Here is an 8,282-nt window from a genome sequence, read left to right as displayed (position 1 = left end):
TAGAAGTATGGAATACGAGTCTTGGTAAAATGGGTACGCAAACCCGGGCCGTGGCAAAATAAATGCCGGGGCAGATCGGCATTTAAAATACGCATTATTTTGCAGCAATATCTACAGCGAATATAAATATACTAGTCCATCAAATATCCTGAAATTTTAATGAGATTGGCAGATTAATAACTGCCAATCTTTTGTTTTGCCCAGGCCAAGTCTTGCCTACCCATTTTATCGGATGCCGAGCCCGATGCTATTAAACTGATTGAAACACGCCTTTCCTTTATTATTATTTTCGTAATAACTCAGATTTGAAACAAAATTACCCCTTAATTTTTGCAATTTATATTTTCCTTCCCATAAGGATAATTTATGCTAAACTACGTTGAATTTGCCTCGGTAGTTCTTGAGAAGAAGATTTTTAAAAATGCACCCCCTTTTTTCTACAGTTTCAAGGTTTTCTCCGCTTTGAATACAGATCGGACTTTTATTTTTGCAATTTATATTTGCCCTCCCATAAGGATGCTTTGTGCCAAATTTGGTTGAAATTGGATAAGCAGTTTTAGAGAAGAAGTTCAAAATGTAAAAAGTTTACAGACGGACAGACAGACAGACGGACAGACGGACAGACGGACGGACAGACGGACAGACGGACGACGGACAAAATGTGATCAGAATAGCTCACTTGAGCTTTCAGCTCAGGTGAGCTAAAACCATGTAGAAAATAAATAGGTTTACATTTCTGTTTCAGGTGAAAGACCTCTTGTTTTCTTTATGTTATTTATTTTTACTTCGGGTCACTTTTTTGTTATTAGGGTTATCCAAACAATTCAAACTTTATGTAATTGCTCAATAAAAGTTATGGTACCGATTGACCCTATGTAAAAAATTTCCCAGAACTTACAGAGTTATTGTCCCTTGAGAAGGAAATGCTTGTTATCGCTACACCTTTGAAACTATAAGAGATAGAGACTTTTACCAATGATTTTAGTACAATGAAAGGGTTTTTCAATCTATTCATACCGATCTGAGGCCCCCTTCTAGTAGTTATTGGCCCTGAAAGTATTTAAATTTCCATAAAATTACCAACTTTTTTAGAGCTCGTTTTAAAATACCGTCGATTTCCTAACTGGTGACAGTCAATGAGAGAAAGAACGCATGCGGTTAAAACTGCATTAAATATAGTGTACTACAGATCGAAAAACAACTGATTCTCTTATATATATACTTATATTTGAAAGTATTGTTTTGTTTGAAATGACTTTATTCAAATATATGGAGAGAGAGAATGAGAGAAAGAGAGAGAGAGAGAGAGAGAGAGAGAGAGAGAGAGAGAGAGAGAGAGAGAGAGAGAGAGAGAGAGAGAGAGAGAGAGAGAATTTAGTTGGCTATGCGAGATAGGGCCTCATCAGGCCCCCGCCATCACCAACTTTTCTGAGGTCAATACTTGAAAAGTCAAATCCTTCTTTATGATTTAAAAAAAAAGGATTTGAATTTTGAAATGAGTTGAATGATTTTAAGATTTTGATAATAGTGGAGCCAGGTTTAAAAAAAAATCTCCATATTTCTGTTCTCTTCATATCACGCTGAATAAATTATATTGTAAATCATAGTTGCAGCCGATGGAGCTCATTTGTTAGAATGCACTGTCGACATCTCTAAAGTTACCCCTGCACCTCACACAGATTAGTGGACTACGTACTTGTATGTAAGGAATGCTATAGCATCTTCGCTGATTAAAATATTTTGACTGATTCTTATCCAATCGGACCGTAGTAGGCGGAGTTAAGAATTTGCCGCTCGTGGCTTGAATGAAGAAGATAGAGAGAGAAATTTAATGCATCGATACAGTTCAAACATGTAAATAATCTGAGTTCAAGAAATAAAAACACACGCACCATTTGTCAGTAAACGCATTTATATATGCTTGCCTTTATGCATTATAAATCTATGAGAATGAAAACTAAATATTCCCTATTCATAATCGTTAAGATAACGGCATTTCTTTGATGTCGACAAAGCGACACAGCCAGCTCTAATGCGGTCGTACTGCGTTGGAGTTTTGGCGGCATGTCTTTGATGCCGGCGAAGCGACAGGCATCTGAATTTAGCGATCTGCTGACGAAAACAACATTGTCACCAAGTGGGAAAATCAATAGTATTTTAAAACGAGCTCTATTTCTTATCATAGAGACTTTAGACCACTTGGGATGGAAGCGTCTACCTTGGTCGAACAAAATGACATTAAGGTCAAAGGTCAAGGTCATTTGGATATCTGTTTATTATTTTTTTTTCAGATCTCTTCTGTTTAGGGTGCTAGAAAAAACTTTTTCATGGACGTAGTAGGACACTTTTTTAAAAATATAGCCACTTGGGTCACACTATTGAATAATCATAGAGTTATTAAAGTGTCAAAGTAGCGTAGTGGACAATGCACTTGCTTTTCACCGCTGCAACCCGAGTTCGATCCCCGTGATCGGCAGTGGTTGTATGTGATAGGACCCGACGATCGCCCGCTTTGACACGTTGGTTCTCTCCGGGTACTCCGGCTTCTTCCCACACCAATGACCCCTCGCGCTAACATCCGTGGCAACGAGAGATATTAATATAAGTTGTAGAACTTGCTTATCAGTCGTTGTAAAATAAATTAAGTTCAGGTTCAGGTTAAGAGTTATTAAGGTCTTCCGCTTGCACGACATAGAACCCCTTGCTGATGAACGTTTTCACTAACGCATATAAAGAATTTCTTTTAAAAAATTTTCTTGGATTTCTTTTGATGTAAAACAGAAGAGTGAGCAAATAGTTCTCAGACTCTTTATATGCTTGTAAAGCAGTTAAGCGGTTAATCAAAGTTCATTTCGCATATATCCTTTTGTTATTTAAAAAAAATGCGATGTAAATCTTTTTACCATGCAATATTTCGGATAAAACATTGAAGAGTCGTATCTTGAGACTTCATGCAAAATTTTATTAGACCATTATATTGTAAAATGGTAACATTAAAAATTGTGCCCGATTTCTTTCCTTTTTTAAAGTAAAACTTTATTGATTATAAAAACTTCGCCAATCCGAATTTCTTGAATATTGCCATTTCTTTCGTACGCAGAAGCATGTTGGCAAAATATTACAGAGACTAAATGGTTCGTATATTAAGTTATTACTGCATTTAAAGGCAATATTGGCATTCCAATAATTTTAAAAATGATTTATTAAATAAAAATGGTTAAAATTACCGTAAAATTACCGGCATCGGTTTTCCCAATGCGCGGATCTAGAAGGGAAGGGGGAGGGTTTTCTGATCCCACACCATCCTTGCATAATTTCATTCAATTACATGTACATTATAACATTACCAAAAATATGCCTCGGACTTCCCCTGGCAAATTCAATTAACTGTCAGACCCTCAACCCCTACCCCCAGAGAGATTTCTGATCCGTGCATGCTCCCACTCCTCTAAGCTCAAAAGCATTCTTCAAAATCCCCAGTAAAATCTTTAGGAGCTCCGCAGATATACCAAAAGATTCATTGGCGCTTGCGTTCGATAAAAATGCGTGTAAAATGTTTGCCAATATGGTCTTTTAACCTTCATACCGGGCATACCCACTGTGTGAATAACTTGCAGCGAATCAAATTATAGACAACGTTTAAAGATCTGTATTTGCTTAAATATATGTAGTATAGTACTTTGTTTCCTTTACACAATGTTTATACATCTAATATTGTACCATGGTCAGGTATCAATTTTTTGTAGTACGTCACAAGTATGACGCAGCAACGACGGAAGACCTAATCATTGCTTGTAACGAGCTCGTCTTTAGTTTCAATCTAAAATTGTATATGTTAAAAAAATAGCTCACAAGAACCATAGGCTAAAGTAAGCTTTTCTTGTTAACTTGTGTCCATAATCTGTCTTGTTGTCAAAGTTGTCATAAACATTTCACTTTTTTATCTTCTCAAGAACCGCTTGGTTAATTTTTACCAAACTTGACACTAAGTGTCTTTTAATAAAGGGGTTTTCATGTTTCTTTAATTGAAGGGTCACCCCTTCTTTCAAGGGGGATACCTGAGAATTATTATTAAACAGAGAAAATGCTTACGTTCTGTAGAATCAAATTTGTTCCTTTTATTTTTACCGTTAAATTTTTGTAAATACTTTTCGTCATTTTATTAAATATATGTATATATTTGAAGATGAAAAATACAAAACAGGGACAGAGCAATCACGGACCTCTACTAAAATTAATCTAATTAAAATAAGATCCTTCAAACTCTCGTATTTGATATGTCGTCGTACTAAAATTAGAGGTTAGGGTCAGGTGCCATGAAGGTGTAAGCATCCTCTGCTGACCGGTCACACCCGCCGTGTACTCTTTGTCGAAATTGGGAAAACGGAAAAATATTCATTTCCGAGCCAAAAATTCAACAAAAAGAAACACAAAATAAAAAACATTTCTCCCCAATGACTTTTTAACATCAATTCTCTGTAAAGACCAAAAATACGGGGCCACGCACAATCATTGAAATGAAATTTATCGCTCTGACTTGAATGACTGTTCCATTTGAAGGATATCTGTGGGTATATAACTTGACGGTTCATACTCAGTTTCCATAGCAATGATATTGAAACATTTTGCGTATGGCAAAAATGACATATAAAGTACCATCATATGAATAACTGGTATGCTCCCTCAATGCATGAAGGTTTGACCATGACATTAATTTAATTTTATAGGCAAGTATTCAATGTACATGTACACATAAATTGATTTCAGTGAAATGTACATCAAACAATACTATCGGTTTGTGTATCATAGATTTAGGTCGTAAAATGGAGAAAACAACGCACATTAAAAACATCAATTTAATCTTAAGCAACGAATATATGAATTAATTGTAAATCTTACCAACAAAGCATTGAAGTTGAATAATACACAATATTGTTTATGCTATGAATTGTTCAAATGATTCATTTATTACCATCGTGTGCTTCTTGTGCAATTATACCTGTTTTATTTTACATGCCCATTTATTATATAGGTTTGTTAGATGTTTAACGTGTATAAATTATATTTTTCATATGTGAATATTAAGTAAATCTTGTTTACCTTTACTATCTGAATGATTATCCTTTGTGTTCGTAACACTTATAGCGAAGCTTAGAGTGATCTTCATATCTGAAGTCTGGCCTTTTAAAATAAAAAGATCTTGGTGGCGAAAATTTATCATTGAATTTATTAGCTTCATAGATACATTGACCAATAACAACCTTCACCTTTGTTTTTGCACTCGGCTTCACGTAAAATGTCACATGGCACATATTTTGTGGTTCCATTTCTTCTTAACAGGCACTTTGTTGGTGGAAAGAAGACTATGCAATAAAAACACCATTTGGTTTATTATTATATGTTATTATAATGCACAATTTTACTATTCACAAGTCATAATTTTTTCAAATTTCTTCACAAGTATGATTTGCTTACGTTTCATGGATTCATTTACAAAATGTTCTGCTATGCACTTTCCTCCATTGGTAAAATTTAACAATGAAATTTGACTCCTGTCTTTCAATAGCGGATGAATCATCTCTAAAAGAAAAAAGACATATACCTTGCTGGTGTTGATCTGTTCTTATAGTATCATTTAAAATCGCAAACTTCTTTAGCAGTCATATCATGAAAGTTTGGTAAATGCTTACCTGAACAATTTTTATCACCTCGTATGTCTTCTATCTGCAGTGTTACTTCGCCTGGTAAACAAAAGAATAAAAGACTGATGAGTATGATGTTTTGGTACAAGGTGAAATAACAACTCAGATTGTTATGTTAAGTTAAGCTCGCCATGTCTTAGTTAAACGAAGAGACTCGTGACAAATAAGAAGTTTCATCGGTTTTTTTTTATAACTAGCTGATAACTTTAAGAAAGAATTTCAAACTCTGTAATTCAGTCACATGTACTTGTATTTGCGATTAGATTTATCCCATGGTATAATAATAACAGGCATATAATACACTACAGGGTGAACATTTATTACAGAAACTAGTGCATGTGATCTCACTTGTATCAATAGTGACATTGAAATTTAGAAATGTTCAAGTTTATTTCTGTTAACTATTCTGAGCATTCATAACGCAAAAAACAAAACAAAACATAAAAAAAACCTGAAATTGTTGAGATTTATTCGTGCTTCCATTGCCATTTAATACTCTCAACGCCAATGTATTCTTTAATTCATTAACATGAACACTTCTACAATTAATTGTTACAACAAAAAAGCATTGATAAAAACTATGTTTACGATACGAAAAGGTTAAGAACATTTGTTTTTACCCCAACTCATGACATATATCGCTTTTCCAATCCAAGTCTCTATCGGATATGGGTCGTCCTCAGAATAAGGTATTTTATTGTGAATTGCACAAGCATTCATAGATTTGGTCCAGTTGAGTTCAATACAGTGAATCAATCCATAACAGAGCTCTTGTTAAAATATGAAATAACAAAAGGTGACCGATTAGCTACAAATGCTTAGTTATTTAAGTCTTTTATTCAGCAAAAAAGTTAAGGAGGTAATGGTCACGGTTTTGGTCAAAAATTATTTTTTTCGATTTTATGTTTAGAATGCTTCAGTAAGGCATATTTAATAGTCAAGAGAGATACAAACTTACAATTCTTTACAATGTAAAGTAAGCTTTAGCCATGTTTTTTTTTTACATTTTAAATATTGTAGCGATCTAAAATGAATGTGGAAAACGTCAGGAGTTAATTATTTATTCTCGAAAAGAACTAAATAGAAGAAAAATCAGCATGAAAAAGATTGTTTAAACAACTGATATATTGAACATATGTAAACAAAACAGGGCACGAGTCTTGTTTACATGATAAAGAATTGTGAGCCCTGTATCTTGTTTATAACTTTATGCCTGACACTCAAATATCGGTTGATCAGTAGAAATGCAATTTATTAACCATGCATAAAGTAAATAATAATAATTGAAAAATAGAATTTGACTAAAATCGTTACCATGTCCCTTTAACACTGCTGCATGATTAGATTATATTAACATAAACAATTATATTTGATATTCGTTTTACATCTGTAAATAACTAATTAATTGTAAAATATTTATATTGAAAAAAGAAAATATCTCATATTTAAAACTTAATTTTTACTGTGCACGTGTGAATACGAATTTCATTACTAGTACATTGTAAAATCAATACAAATAAAAACACAAGGGTTGTCCACGACCTTATATTTAAATAAAAATCAAACAAAATGTATAATGTAAATTTGTATACCCCCGGAATTCTATCACCGTTATGAATGGATTGTATTAAGTATGTCTGAAAAAAAAATACTTACCAAGTATTAGAAACAATGACAAGCTTTTGTTTATCATGACTAAACTCGGAGATTAAAGATAAAACACTTCAACATCTCTGAGGAAATTGATATAAAATAGGAATCGCAATGGATGTTTCGCTTAATATTAACGTATAAAATTTCCTGGTCGAACCGGTAAAAAAATGTTGACAATGCGCGTATTCGCAATTCTACATGCGATGTCAAATCAATGCACGGGGAAATTTTACTGCAAAGAGTGTGTCCCTACCTTTATACAGTGGTGTATTTCAGGCAAATATATACAATTTATCTTTCTATAAATGTTGTCAACATGCAGGATACGAGAAAAATAATTTTTTCATCATGCAGGATACGAGATAGATAATTATGTCAACATGCAGGATAAAACTGTCCACATGCAAAATGAATACGTTGATATGCAACGGAAATGTAATCAGATGATTCGTAAACAGTAATTAAAAAATATCAAGCATCGACCAAAGAATGATGAGAGAAACGGCCTTTGGTAAATTGGCAAGAAATTAGATTTCGGAATTTCTTTTCTATTTTTCGTGTACTTAATCTCTGATATATGAACTCTTATAGAACCCCCCCCCCCCCCCCCCCGCCGTAAAAAAAAACACAATCACATAGATCAAAATCATTTATTATGGTAGGGGTACATTTAATTTTTGCAGACGTTTAACTCCGTCCCACATTTGAAAACTTTTAAAATACACGTCCAGCACATTTAGATACAATTTTCTCCATCTGCTGGTCAATTTGTTTTGTCAAAATCTACCATATTTATATGGAAAGAAGAGAAATTGTTGTTGATTAAGTTGTTTGTTTGAAGAATTAGGTTTTTTTCGGGCGAATTGGATTAGTTCGGTCAAAGAAGAAGATGCAGTTTCTTTCAATATCTGCCCTGAAATTCAAAAG

General features: G+C 33.6%; 1 long non-coding RNA gene across 1 annotated transcript; it reads right to left on the bottom strand.

The window, feature by feature from the left end:
* Positions 1 to 4,983: 4,983 nt before the first annotated feature.
* LOC136273392 (uncharacterized) lies at positions 4,984 to 7,893 on the bottom strand. The gene is made up of 5 exons (XR_010711601.1): positions 7,359 to 7,893; positions 6,323 to 6,472; positions 5,691 to 5,741; positions 5,476 to 5,580; positions 4,984 to 5,363 (listed from the first exon to the last, which is right to left on the bottom strand). It is a non-coding gene; the product is annotated as an uncharacterized lncRNA (long non-coding RNA).
* Positions 7,894 to 8,282: the final 389 nt, after the last annotated feature.

This window comes from Magallana gigas, chromosome 3, assembly GCF_963853765.1.
Source record: "Magallana gigas chromosome 3, xbMagGiga1.1, whole genome shotgun sequence".
In the NCBI taxonomy this organism is placed as follows: domain Eukaryota; kingdom Metazoa; phylum Mollusca; class Bivalvia; order Ostreida; family Ostreidae; genus Magallana; species Magallana gigas.
Note: the sequence above shows the minus strand (reverse complement) of the source record. Positions and strands in the feature narration are given on the sequence as shown.